Below are 15,221 nucleotides of genomic sequence, written 5' to 3' on the forward strand. Positions count from 1 at the left end.
GCATGTTGATTGTAATGATGCTGCTGGGTCAAAGATATTTTTTTCTCTTACCAGAATTGCTCCAGAGCTTTGCACCAGATGGCTGGGAGGCTCAGCCTTCCTGGCAAGTTACAGTAAGGGTAGTGGGTCTACTCAAAAGTGAATGGAAATGTGAACAGAATCAATGCAACTCCTGGGATCTTTCATTGCATGAAAAGATCAAATCTTCCTTACAAAGAAGATGGATCTCCACCCTCCCTCAAAACAATAACATGGCCTAGAAAAACATTGCGTGTGCATCTTTTTAATTGACTATTTACTAAATGACACCAATAGGAAAAGTGAGGAGAAAATGTACAGCAGTGGTAGAGGGGCTATGGTGTGGACTGGTGTATATGCTGTCAGACTGAGTTAATGTATTAGTTAGTTTTGCTGAACTACTTTTTTCTCCTTTTTTCTTCTTTGTTATAAGAAATGGTCCTCTGGGCAGGGTCCCAGGGAGGAGTGTGTGTGTGTGTGTGTGTGTGTGTGTGTGTGTGTGTGTGTGTGTATAGAATTAAAGGTAATGAAAAACTTAATTATCATCAATGATTTTTGGAAAAAAAACTAATGATGGCAAACACACTGGCCAGTGTTTCAGGAGACATGGGCACTAGTCCCAGAGCCTCCATTAACCTGCTGAGAAATCTTGAACAAGATCTGTTTCTCATGTGTTAAATGAAGAAAGTTGACCAGATGATGCCTAAGTTCTTTCCTGAACTAAAATGTTTAGGCTTTTCTGTTCTTTTTTTTAAGTTAGCATGCACATGATCTGAAGTTCAAATCCCATCATACCATATCCTTCAGCAGCCTGAATGTACATGCCTGATAGCCAGTGATTTCAGAAACTAAGTGGAATTGGGCTTCTGCCTGGGAGTCTGCTGGGAATACTAGAGAGATCTAAGTTGCTTTTCCCCAAGAGAGGCATAGTGTCCAGAAAGGGGAGGGGAAGGAGGAAGAGAAGGACGATCCTGCAGTACTGTCACTGGTAAACCTACATCCGGGCACCAAAGTTTGGAAAGGATATTGTTAAATCCAGTGAGGTTGACCAGGATGGCACCATATGAGGGTCAACTGAAGAAACTGAGCATCTTAGCCTGGAAGAGAGAAGACTAAAGGAGGATGTGTGTCTGTTCTCACAGAATGCCAGGCTTGGAGTCAGGAAGGCTCATCCAAACCACTGGTCGGTGGATGTTTTAATGGTCACTCAGCCTGACCAACATGCTCCCAGGAAGCTAAGTGGGTTAGGAGAAAGTGGAAATTGTTATATTGGGAAGAAGAAATAATGCCTAATTTGATGTATCCCTAAAACTCAACATGTCAGATTGAATAAAACATCTTCCCTCTAAACCAGCTCTTCCAGCTACTTTCTTATTTTTGCTAATGTCACAACCAATCTGCCAGTTGCCCAGACACACCATCTCCTAGTTTTCTTTGATTCTTCCCTTCCCCAATCTCAGTCCTCATATTCAGTCACCAAGTCTTTTCAATTCTTTCAAAATGCCCCTTAAACCCAACCCCTCCTTGCCACAACCTTAGGTCAAACACTTACTGCTAAACTACTCTAATACTTCAGCTATGGACCTTATTATTTTACATTAGCTTGAGTTCCAAATATATCTCTCCTTCCTTCCCTACCTGGAGAGCTATCCCTTGTAACACTGTCTCTCTCCAACCAGTCCTACACACTGCTGAAAAAAACTCATTCAAAAACCTGAATGATTCTCCATTGCCTTAGCCTAGCACCCAAGGCCCTGCACAACCTGAGCTTCATGTCAGCCTTTCCCATCTCACTCCCTACTACTGCCGGAGATGCTCCTGGCCAGCCACATCTTAAGCTTCCCTAAACACGTCTTATGCAACCTTGCCTTTGATTTCACCATTCCTTCCATTCAAAATGCCCTCCCTGCCTCCTCTGCACAGATTGAAATCCTGCGCCTTTTTTCACATCTCATCTCCAATCTCGTCTCCTCCTTGAAGCTTTCCCTGGTCACCCTAGCTCAAAGCTCCTGCCTCTAAAGGTCTTTTAATCCCTTAGGTTTTTGTTTATTTCTTTGTTTTTGTTTGTTTTTGTGGCATTGATCATCAGACCCACAAAGAATGGTAAAGACAAGGAGAGTATGAGGGGTTATCTGTTGATGCATTCTCTTATTCTCCCAACTGGATTACATAATTTATGCATAGCATATAACCTAACCCATAATATCCCAAAATCATAGGAGGATGTCAGAGAACCTTCTAGTCCAAACCATCCCTGAAGAAGAATTCCTTGTATGACAAAGACAGCCAATGTGGCATAGTAGATAGGAAGACCTACCTGGGTTCAAGTCCTACTTCTAACACATACTGCCTGTAAGACCCTGGGAAAGTCACTTATCTTGCCAATGCTTAATAGAGAAGGTGCCAACCTGCATCAATGGGGAGAATTTCCTCATCCAGGAATTCCCTATACAAAGGAAACCACAGGCTTAGTCTCTGCCTCTATCCATACCATACCTGGTAGATGGTCATCTAGAGTTGGTTTAACTCTCTCTGAGAAGGAGGGAGCCCACCACCTTTAGAGGCACCTCTTCCTCCCACATCAGGAGGTCTTTTCCTTGTATTAGGTCTAAATTTGCCTTTACTTAACTACCTCCCACTTCTCCCTCCACCACCACCATTGGTCCTAATTTTGTCTCCTGGGGCCAAATAAAAAGGATTTTTGAGCCACAGTCCTCCAAATACTCAAAAAACTACCATAATCCAAAACCCAAGTCTTCTTCTCTCCTGAATTCACCCCAAGTTCCTTCATAGGATCCTAATTTAGCCCAAACTCAAGGCCCTTCATCATTGCTTGCCAGTATCCACCTGCCGGCTTATAGATATCAATTTGAATATAGAATCCCATGCATATATATCCTGATGAGGGCAGAGGACCTGGGGTTATCATCTCTATTCCCTGGATACTCTGCCTTTCAATATAGCCAAAGATTACAGTCGTTTTGGAAGAAAAGCAAGGTGATACAGTGAATAGACTGCTGGGCCTAGAGTCAGGAGAGCCCTGAGTTCAAATTTGACCTCAGATATTTAGTAGCTATGTGATCCCGGGCAAGTCAGTTACTCTCTGTTTGTCTCAGTTTTCTCAACTGAGAATACAAATAGAAATAGTATATTAATATTAATATATGAATATTAAAATATAATAATAATATAGTAAAATAGGAATGGTAATAGCACCCACCTCCTCAGATTATTTGAGGTTCAAATGAGATAATACCTATAAAGTGTTTATCATGCTTGGCACATAACAGATACTTTGTAAATGCTCTCTATTATCAATAATAGCTAATATTTGCATAGTGCTTACTATGTACCAGGCATTGTGCCAAGTGCTGGGAATTTTAATTTTTTTTTTAAATTAAAAAAGCAAAAGGCCTCTCAAGGAGGGCACAATCTAATGGGAACGGTAAGTTTTCAACAAGGTAGATATGAAAGAGCCAAGCCTGCCTCAAAGTCACTGCCTTTACATTTACATCTAAAATCAATGGGCCCATAGCTCGAAGAAGTGGGCACAGAGAGCAGGGTTACATGGGCTACAATGCCTCCCCAGTCCTCATTCAGTGCCTTTCCAGCACCTACCACAGCAAGGGCCAACTTTTCTACTTCACATTCAATACTTTCCATAATCCTTCACCTCCTCACCTTTCCAATCTAATCTTGTTTTACTCCTTTCCAGGTGTTCTGGGAGAGGACTCACTTAGGCCAATCCCCTGGTAGCTTAGGTTTGACACTGGAACAAAATGAAACACTCATAGGTCATTCAACAATTAACAAAAGGAGATTTGCTTAGAAATAGCAGAAGCATATTCAATGATTATAGGCACCGAGGGCACCTCAGGTTGATTCAGCAGAGTGAAGCTTCCTTCTTCAGCAGTCATTCATTGGAAACTAGGCCTGGAGTTCCTGAATTGTCCCCAGTAGACCAAGAAGGGATATCCAGAGCCTGAACCTTTATCCCCCTGAGCCTCCCAAGACTGGAGGATGGTGTCAAAACCTTTTAAGGAAAAAGTGGCCTGACTTGCATGGGGGCAGGAGTTAGGATACTGCTCCAAAAGGAACATCTTTATGACTCTGAATATCCACTTACACTCAGGCCTCCAGGCCTCTCTCTGCCTTTGCTCAAACTTACCATTATGCCTGGAATGTCCTCCCTTTTTCTCTTTGCCTGCTAAGTGCCTACCCATTTTTTAAAGCCTACCTCAAATTCTATCTCCCGTAGGAAACTTTCTTTGATACCTCCTAGACCTCCACATAGACATAGTCCAATTTTGTTACTATCTCAGCCCTGTGAGAGAGAAAAGACAATGACTTATCTAAACGTTGTATCTGTGCATAGCAGGTAATTAACCAATGTTTGTAGTTGTGCACAGCAGGTGCTTAATGTATTTGTGGCTGCACACAGCAGGTACTTAACAAAGTTTGTTGTTGTATCCTGTGAGCCTGGGCCAGTTTCCAAACTGCTGGGTCCCTTATAATAGACAAGGGTGTTCCCAAGCAAACTATTTCTCTTTCAGAGCCCTGCCTAGAAGTGTCTGCTTCAGGCTTGAGCCAGAGCCTAGGTGACTAAGAAATCCCTTCTGGGTTGTGCATTTTTGCTGGAAGAGCTAAGAGCAGGATGAACCTGGCAGTGTCCCAAGTCTGGGACCTGGGTTCCAGTGCATATTCTGCTGCTAGTTGGCTATATGATCTCTAGGAAGTTATTTAACCTCTTTCTTGACTCTCAATTTCTGCACCTAAAATAGCACCAAAATTCTCTTTGCTTTCCAGAGGATCCCATCAGCATATAGATTATAGAATCCATAGCAAATCTTCTAGACCTGGCTGGGATTAGATCCCAGCAACAGCCCAAAGACAGGATATAATGAGCCAGAAGCCAGAAGGTCATAGGATTTTGAGCCAGAAAGGCCATCAGACATGATACGGTCCAACTCCTTTATTTTGCAAATGGGAAAATTGAGGCTGTGAGAGGAAAAATAATTTGTTCAGCATCCCACAGCAAACTAGTGGCAAAACCTGGATTCAAATCCATATTCCTTTATTCCAAATTCAGGGCTCTTTCTACCACACCATGGCTGTTAGTCTACAATGACTCAATTTGTGGCATTTCTCGGACCCTTGTTTCATTAATAAAGTAACTGATCAATTAATGAATGAATGAAAGAGCATTTAGTAAGCACTTACTCCATGCCAGTCACTGTGTTAAGTGTTGGGAATAAATAACAAACAGAAAAAAAGTGACTGGAGTTCTTGAGGAGTTCCCATTCTAACTGAAGGAGATAACGCTTAGAAGAAAGTTCAGCAGCAGGGCAGAAGGAAAGTCTCCAGAAATCCTAAGAGGTGTGCAGAGGGGTGGATGGCAAGGCCCAGAGGTCCTTAGGTTATGTAAGCAGGTTAGATAACAGACAAGATTGCAGAGTGTAAAGACAAAGCAGACTGGAAGACCCAGTAAGCTTTCCATCTCTCACTGGAACGAATAGAGTTGTTGACACTAGCCTGGTCTAACCAGTTTCAAAAGTCAAGTATCCCTGGCCAAGGGGAAAAGGAAAGGGAAGGGAGTGCTACCCACAGTGGGGAAGAGGAGGTGTCTCTGGAACTGCGGGAGAAAAGTTGGGGAGCCAGGAGGAAATGGCACCCCCAATGTCCTGAGAATTACAGGTTCAAGTGTAAACTCTCTCAATTTCAGACTGCCCTTGAATGATCTTGATCTTTTACTGGTTACTAGATGGTGGCCAAAGAAGCCAGTGTGGAAAATCTAGCATTTCTCTGTCCCTGGAGGAAGTCAATGACCAGGGAACATATCACAGCCTGAAAGGCTATGGCCACACTCCCTCTCAAAGGTCCAAAGGTGTCATGCTTGCATCTCTCATCACTCTCTCACAACATGAAAGATTTTAAAAACTGAGATCTCTAAGCCACTGAGAAATCATCTCGTACAACACCCTCATGCTCCAGGTGAGGAAGCTGAAGACCAGAGAGACTAAGTGAATGACCCAAAGTTACACAGCTAGTGATAGAATAGGAATTAGAATCCAAGTCTTGTGACTTACAGGCCAGTGCTCTGAATATAGAGCTGGGAGAGATAACCCTTCTCCTTTTCTTCTTCCATTCCCCCCTCCAACTTCATCCTATCCCTACTGTCCTCACATCAATCTCAAGAAAGACACCAAAGTCACGGGAGCGACTTTTCTGCAATACCCAACTACAGCTAATACTATTATTACACTTGCTATGTGCCAGGCACTGTGCTAAGCGCTTTGCAATTATCTCATCTGATACTGACAACAATCCTGAGAGGCAGATGTTGACATTATCTCCATTTTACAGATGTAGAAACTGAGGCAAACAGAGCTTAAGTGATTTGCCCCGGGTTGCACAACTAGTAAGTATCTGAATCCAGATTTGAACTCAGGTCTTCCTGATTCCAGGCCCAACACCATAACTGAAAAGACTCCCTAAAAGTGGGACTTCTTTATAATAACATGCTTTTTATTGAAGTATGAATGGAGCTACATGGTGCCTCATTTTGAACCTTGGCTTTTCTGGTTATCCTTTTTTGACCCATGTCACCTGCAATACAGCCTAGTGGAAAGAATGCTGAACTCGGAGATAGATCTCAAACTTCGAGGATAACTAGCTGTGGGACCAGGGGCAAGTAACTCAACTCCTCTGAGCATCAGCTTTATCATTTGTAAAATGTGCCTGAGAATACTTGCAGTACCTACTTCACAAGGTAATTGTGTGAGGAAAATGGTTTACAATCCTAATATTGTCCCAGGACCAGGAGGGGTTGGCAATCCCAGGAAGGACAGCCTGGTGACACTGCTTCCACGTAGGGAGACATGATTCTTGATTGGCCGAGAGACTTCAGAGAAGGGATCAGAAAGGAAAACAGAGAGATTTGGCATATTGATGGTGCCTTTGGTATATAGCCTCGGTTCTGGCTCAGCAGCAACTTAAAAGGCTTCCTTTCCATCCATCACCATGCAGTAGGATACCACAGGATGCCTCTGAAGTGGAGGGCAGAGCCCTCCATTCTGTTTCTCTGGAAGAAGCATCCTCATGGCTTGGCATCAGGTGGAACAGACTGCAAGTGCTCGAAAGCCTGGGACCCTGTTAGCCAGGAGAGACGCAACCTCCTTTTGTTTAAAAATTTACCATCCTTGAGCAGTCATTTATTCTAAAATAGCTCAGTAATGGAGTTTTGGTCAAGATTATTACCATCCAAGTGAGTCCAGTTCCCAGCTGGTAGCTGTTTAGGTTTGGCACCAGCAATTCATAGGGTATAGATACAATCAGTCATCACCCAAAAGATGACTACTTTCTAATTGTTTCCTCTTCAAAAGAGACCCAAAATTATATGATGAATCATTTTCTTTTTCTTTAAGCCAGTCAAAGCTGGACAAAACCACAAGGCACACACCCATAAATACCCCTCACATACACACACACACACACACACACACACACACACTCATGCCCACACAAGAATTACAGGTGAAAAACTGGAATCTAGAGAAGGAAATGCCGAAGGTCAAAGGCCCGTAGGTAATGTGTGTCCCCACTTCAAGGAACAGATGACACTCTTCCTATTTAAAGGAAAACGTGGCCATTTGTCATATTTTGAAGTGATTTTTTAAAAAATGCTTTTCTATAAACAAATATTAAATACATTTTGCTTTGAGTTGCTTCCTATTTTTCTTGTATTACAAGTAATATGTATAGTTTTTCATGAATGTAACATTGGACTCTTAATGGTGAACGTTTCAGGCAATTTAGACATTAATATGAAGACAAAACATTTTTAAGTTCCTCTTTTTTCTTTCCAAAAATGATATTTGATGACTTTAATAGTTAAAGATGAAATCCTGAGAATTATTTTTTTTAAAAAATCCCCTTTCCTGATCTATAAAACAAAGGGGTTGAACTAGATGATCTCAAAGGTCATTTCCATCTCTGAATCTGTGATCCTCTGAATCCATGAAACTCTGATAGCCAGCCTAGGTGACCTCTGACAAGACAAGAATTCCATCTGGTCCCTTTCCCATTTCAGCTCATTTCTCCTGATCTCAAGGGAAGGTGTCTTGACTCATCCTCCTAGTACTATAACAGCTTGAGTCAAAGGGAGGAGTGAACTCCAAAGCTTTGTCATCACACTTGTCCCACCTAATTGGCACATGGAAAGCCATGTTGTTGACCTCAAAAGACTGCTGTTATAATTTTCCAACCTATCTTTCAAAAATTTAGTTCTTAGGTTCCATCATTCCTATCACAATAACTGACACTTAAATGACACTTAAGATTTTGTGACTCTTTTACACACATTATTTCATTTGATCCTTACAACAATCCCATGAATTAAGGGCTATAGCCATAATTACCCTCATTTTCTACATAAAGAAGCTGAGGGAGGCTCAGTGAAGTTAATTGACTTGTTCTAGATTGCACAGCTATTAAGTATCAGAGGCAGGATTCCAACCTGTGTCCAGAAAGAATACAAGAAAGCCACCAACCAAGTTAGATGTTTAAAAGACACAGGGAGTAAAGACAGGTATCATAAGATGAACACAAAAACATGATACATATCTGCCACATAGCATCTGGATGCTAAAACTTGAAAGGGTCTGGAAACAAAAGCTTACAACAACAAAAAGAGTCAGGGTTTTTTGGCTATATGTTGCAGAGAACGGAAGGGGTGCAGAAGGGATAGGTTCACTATTCTGGGTGGAAAGGACAGTGATAACTAATGACAGAAAAAAAAGACAAAGTCACTCAATTCCTGTTTTGCTTTAGTTTTCTCTTTGAAGAAGGATGATCTTTGGATTAGAAAGTATGGAACAAAAATCTAATGAAGAATTGAAATGCAAAGTAACAAGATAGAGAACACCTAGCTACTCCTAAAGAATTTAATTCAAGGGGCCCAGAAAAAGCTACAGCCTCTGGTACTAGGGGAAAAAAGGCAAATGTGATCACAGAATCAATGATCTTTGAATGATAACGAAGAATTGGAGTGGTAGCAATAGACTGGCTAAGAACATACATTCTCCCAATTTCTGGAAAAGGGAAGAGAATGGAGTCTGCTAACTATAGGCTGGTGAACTTGACTTCTATTTCTGGGAAAATAAAAGGAATTGTTAGTGGACACAGAAAAAAGGAATCAGTGATGGTAAAGGGCCAATGTGGCTACAACAAAAACAGGTCATTCCCCACTAACCTCATTTCCTTCTTTGACAGAGCCACTAAACTGGTAGATCAGGAACATGCTGTAGGTATGGTTTTTGACAAAGCACTTGTGTTCTTATAGAAAATATGGAGAAGCCTGCACTGCACCCGATGATAACACAGTTGGACAGACTGTAAACTGATCGAATGGCTAAACCCAAAGAAACACTGATGGTCTATTCTCAGCTTCGACTCCAGAGCAATGCCCCAAGGATCAGTGCTTGGCTAAGGGAAAAGATGGTGTCCTTACTGGTGTTTCAGATGACATAAAACTGGTAGGGACTGTTAATACAGGAGATGATGGGCTCCAAGAAGATTTGAGCAGTCTTGAACATCAGGCCACAGCTAGGAAGACAAAATTTAATAGGAATAAACACAAAATCTTGCAGCCCAGTATTTCGTAGTAGTCAATAAGTTTTTGTTGAATTGAATGTTTTATTCATGAATAGAAAAACTATGGAAAGGTTTAACGAAAGAATTAACCTTACACAAAGTTTGGATTCTTTGTGTGGGCTGGCCAAAAACACACCTGACAAACCCAGACACTTGTGTAGCTGGAATAAGTATGACCAGGTTTCACTTTCTTTGTCGATGAATCGATAAACATTTATTAATCACCTACTATGTGCCAGGCACTGTGGTCAGCGCTCTGGATACAAAAAGAGGCAAAGGACGGTCCCTGCCCTCAAGGAGTATACAATCTAATAAGTGAGACAATGTGCAAACAAATATATATGTAAGAAAGCAGGGGGGAGCTAGTTGGCTTAGTGGATAGAGCATTGGGCCTGGAGTTGGAAAGATCTGAGTTAAAATCCTTCCTCAGACACTTACCAGCTGTATGACCCTGGGCAAGTCAGTTAACCTGTTTGCCTTAATCCGCTGAAGACAGAAATGGAAAACCACTCCAGTAGCTCTGCCAAGAAAGCTCTAAATGGAATGACAGGACTACTATGTTCTAGGTTCTATGCAGGGGATACAAATAAAAAGAATAAAGCAATCCCTGCTTGTAAAAAGGTTATAGTCTAATGGACAAGTACATACATAGGTAGGCAGATAAAAATATACATGATAAAAACAAGAGTATAAATACAAAGACAGGACTGAACAACCACAATGATGAACTATATACAGGATAAAGAGGAAGAAAACCTATCACTCCTTAGGACCAAGACTCCTGTCCCCTTCCCAAGGCTCTTTAGGTTATCAATTGAAAGAACACTTGGTGTTTGCCACCTCTAGGAAATCTATGTAAGTAGCATTTTACAGAACATCTTGGCATCCTTTGCCTACAAGGGAAGCGGGGGTGTTTTTAACTGTACACATTGCTTCTATTGGACATCTGGTACTGAACCTTCTCATCCAGCAGGCGAGGGGATGGGAGATGACAGAGAAAGGTTGACTAGCTGGTGCTCCAAAGACTAGCAACCACACCGCCCCACCCCGGCCAAGAAAGTGCATTTGTGAGCCCCAGGCTCACAATATAAACAGCCAGAAGGGTCTGTCTCCTTTCTACCTCCCTGGAGTGCAGCCCCCACCCTCCACTTTCCCTTAGTAGTAGAATCTTCAGCATGTAAAGGTTTGTTTAATTGAATTCTGTAGTAGAACTTTTCCAATTCCCAGCAAACTTAATTGTGTTATCATCTGGAAAAGCTGTAGTTTCTTTGATGATAATAGGAGAAAACACCCCTCCTCCAAGCCCTTACAGACATCCACTGTCTCTTTCAAACCTCTCCCCACTATTGGTATTAGATGATCTTTTTTTTCCTTCAAAATTTAACACCATGTCTTTTATGTGTGGTCAGTGAGAACAATTTTGCCTCAGAACAGCCTCAAATCCCCACGTAGTATAAATATGCCTGCTCACTCACGACTGAAAACAAGCAACAAGTTCTGTGTAATGCACTAACACTTTTAACCACAATTTAAGACTCTTAAAAAGTACACTAGATGGATTTTTATAATAGGAAAAAAAAAAGAAACCAGAGCCATACTCTCTACTTACAAAGCAGGAGCATTCAATACGTATTAAAGGGCACCTACACAGACCTTTTTCTCCTACCTACTCCTTTATCTTCCCACTGCCACCACACCAAGAAGGCCCCCATTTGATTGGTCTCTTTTGTTTTCAGCCTCTCCTCTCTTCAAACCATCCTAAAAGCCACATTTAACTCTTTCTTCCTGAAATTCTGTTCTATTACATCAATACCCTCCACAGAAACCTGGTAGAGTACTCAAGGCTGTTCATAATCTGGCCTCAAGCTACTTTTCCAAATTTATCTCCCTGTATTCCAGGACACAAGCCATCCTTTATGAGCAGACTGGCCTACCCACTGCCCGCCACTCTCAACCCCACCCTCAATTCCACACTGCTTGGGCATTCCAGGCCACTTTATCATTGCTTCCTCCTCCACTATGAGTCTATGGGGACTAGTGTCCTGGTGTGAGGGCCTGCCCAGCCCTTTTCAGGGCTGATTATCCACCTTTGGAAACCATCTTCACCTAACTCTCACCTGTGTGTAGCACATGTAGCAGCAGTCACACCCCAACAAACCGTCTCAACAGATGACCTAAACCAGGTTGATGATAACCGACAGGCCTGAAACCCTTCACTGAACTTGGGGGGGGGGGGGGCGGGGGGTATCTACCCCAAGCACGTGAAGACCTCCCCAGGAGGAATGGGTAGATGAGACCAATTTGTTCCAACAGCCATGAAGGTGACTGAAGCAGGTGCTGTGGAAGACTTAGAACTTGGTCAGACATTGAAGATGCCAAGGTCAGCCACTGCATCCTGGGCCACTGACTTTTGTTCTGCCACTGGACTTCCATCTGGACTTCCATGATTCAGGAAGAGGGAACGAGGCTGATGACTTTGTGTGACTCTGCCTCACTTAAATGCAACTCACAAGCAAGTGAAGGCATCACTCCATGGTGTCCTCGGTCTCTCTGAAAACAAAGGACAAATGACTCACCCTTCGAGGACCAACTTGAATCCCAACTCCTTCCCCAAGTCCTCACGCTAGCCACCGCACTTGGCTCTAGTGGTAAAAAGAACTGAAAAATTTTTAAAAGCCCCTGCAAGGCGGTGCAATGAATAAAGTGTTAGACCTATGGTCAGGAAGACCTGAGTTCAAATGTGATTTCAAACATTAAACTAGCTATATGATTCTGGGCCAGTCACTTAAGTCTTCAGCCTCAGTTTCACAATCTGTGGTTGTCAGGATAAAATGAGGTAATATTTGGAAAGACTACAAACTTTTTTTTGAGGGGGGAAGGCAAGACAATTGGGGTTAAGTGACACACAGCTAGTAAGTGTGTCAAGTGTCTTTATTTTAACTCCTGGTTGATGTTTTGGCTTGATGGCATTGGTTTGGCCCTGGAGAGGTTCCTTGAATTCATTTGATTACATCAAAACTTATGCATAGAAAAGGACTGACCCTGCCCCCCCATCTGTCAATTTCTGAGTTGTGGTCCTGGGATCTAGTAATGATCTAATTCAACCTCCTCCTTCTATAGACAAAGACGCTGAGTCTCAGAGAGGTCAAGTGCCTGCCTAGGATTAAACAGATGGGACTTGAAATTTGTAATCTATAACAAAATCCTGAGTAACAAGTCTGAAAGAAATGAAAACAGATGTAATTAATGCAAGCCTGTAAGCTTGGGTCTGGGAGTGGCTAAGTGGTGCAGTGGATAGAGCACAGGGCCTGGTATCAGGAAGACCTGAGTTCAAACGTGGCCTCAGACACACTATCTTTGTGACTCTGGAAGAGTCACTTAACCCTTTTTGCCTCAGTTCCTCATCTGTCACATGAGCTAGAGAAGGAAATGGCAAACTACTCCAGTATCTTTGTCAAGGCAACTCCAAATGGGGTCAGGAAGAGCCAAACATGACTGAAATAACTGAAAAACAACTAGAATGTAAGGGTCTGGGTTTGCTGATGACTAGGTAAGATCTAGGCATACTTTCTCCTCCACAGGCTCATTGTTGTTGTGATTTCTTTCAGGCCATACAGCCTGACAAATTTTTGACACTACCACCTCTAACCAGAAGAGATTTGGTTCTCAGACCAGAGAGAGCCCTCCTAGTCAGATTTAGTTTAAACCCAAGTATAGTAGGCCAACAAAACAAAATGCCTTACCTAAATTTAATGGAAGACTGGTTCCTTCCAATCACAGCCACAGCATAAATCATCCTTTTGACTACCTCTGGTGATAACACTAGAATGAATAGTCATTACTGATGGACACCTTAAGTGTGCTTTGTCATTAAGAGCTTAAAGTGAGGAGTGGTAGAGATGGTGAAGATTGAGGACCAAGATAATAAAGGCAAGGTCAAAGAGATAGTGAAGACTGAGGTCAAAGATCGCAAACAATAAAGTCCAGGAAAATCCTGCTGGAAATCCCTTCACCCATCTTCTCACCAAACTCTAGCTTTCTAAAAACTCTTGGGTTATTAATGTTGAAAGATAATCTGGTTCATCTCCCCTAGTTTATGGAAGAGAAGATTGAAGAAGCAAAAAGATGATTCACCCAAGATCACATACCTGGTAAGTAGGAGAAGAGAGACTAAAACCCAGGTCTTTGGAATTACAAATTCAAGCTCTTTCCTTTCCAGAAGAACTCCAGAGTTCAGCCAAAATCAGATTAAAATTTAACTAGGAAATATTTAACAAAATAAATAAACACAGAATACAACATAGAATAATGTTATTTTGTGGTTTTCTAAGTCAATATGTGGCCCACGGGGATCCATTTCTATTTTAGTTGGACACCACTGCTTCATGTGAAAACACATCTTCCTCCCCACTTAATTATATTTCTCAATTAAAAAGTCAGTAATGTAATAAATGCTTCTTTGCAGATGGTGCTGGTTTGGACCTGTAGAGATTTTGCTGTGAGGGAATTTGTGGGACTCATACACCTGAAGCACCAGGCTGCAGGGATGGGGAACTTTTGGTCTTGAGGCCACACGTGGACCCTGAGGTCCTCAAGTGCAGCCCTTTGATCGGCCTCGAGGTCGCAGGTTCCCCACCCCTGGTTCAGTACCTGTGATTTCTCCCCGCTTACCTGACTTTAGCAGATAGCCTTAGGAAGTTGCCTGAGTCTCATAGAGGTGACATGGCCAGCCTCTAATCCTACAGCAAGAGTAAAATTTGAACCCAAGTCTTTCCCACTCACACTTGGTTTCCTCTCTGATCATGTCCATAGATTGTTAAAGTAGGACACCTATTTGTCTTAGGGTTAATCATTGAAGTGGTCCTACTTGGTGAGTAGATTATACCACTTATCTGGAATTACAAGATAGTTCTACCTGGAAGTGAAAAAGACCCCAGAGGTTATCTTGTCTGGCACCTTAATTTGTTAGATATGGAAACTGAGGCTCAAATGACTGACTTACCCAAAGCCCACCTTACACCCCACCATGGTCTTGGATTAGTTATATTCACCTCCTTGTTCCTCAAAGAAGATACCACTCCATCTCCAGACTTAGGACTTTCTCACTGGCTATCCCCTATGCCAGGGCAGGATAGGAAGGGCAGTGGATAGTGCCAAGCCTGGAGTCAGGAAGACACATACTATCTGTGTGACCCTGGACAAGTCACTTCACCCTGCTTGCCTCAGTTTCCTCATCTGTAAAATAAATTGGAGAAGGAAATGGCAAACCACTCCAATATCTTTGTCAAGAAAACCCCAAATGGGGCCATGAAGAGTTGGACAAAACTGAAATCAAATGAATAATAACAACAAAATCCCCTATGCCTGGAATGCTCTCCTTCCTCATCTCCTCCTGCCTTCTCAGGCTTCATGTCTCAGTCAAAATTCCATCTTTCCTGATTCCCCTTAACTCAAGTGCCTCCTCTCTAATGATTACTTATCCCAAATGTAACTTTTTTGTACATAGCTGTTTTGCAAGTTTGTTTCCTGCGTTAGAGTGTGAGGTCCACTAA

The sequence above is a fragment of the Trichosurus vulpecula genome, chromosome 1 (assembly GCF_011100635.1).
Source record: "Trichosurus vulpecula isolate mTriVul1 chromosome 1, mTriVul1.pri, whole genome shotgun sequence".
NCBI classification, from domain to species: Eukaryota; Metazoa; Chordata; class Mammalia; order Diprotodontia; family Phalangeridae; genus Trichosurus; species Trichosurus vulpecula.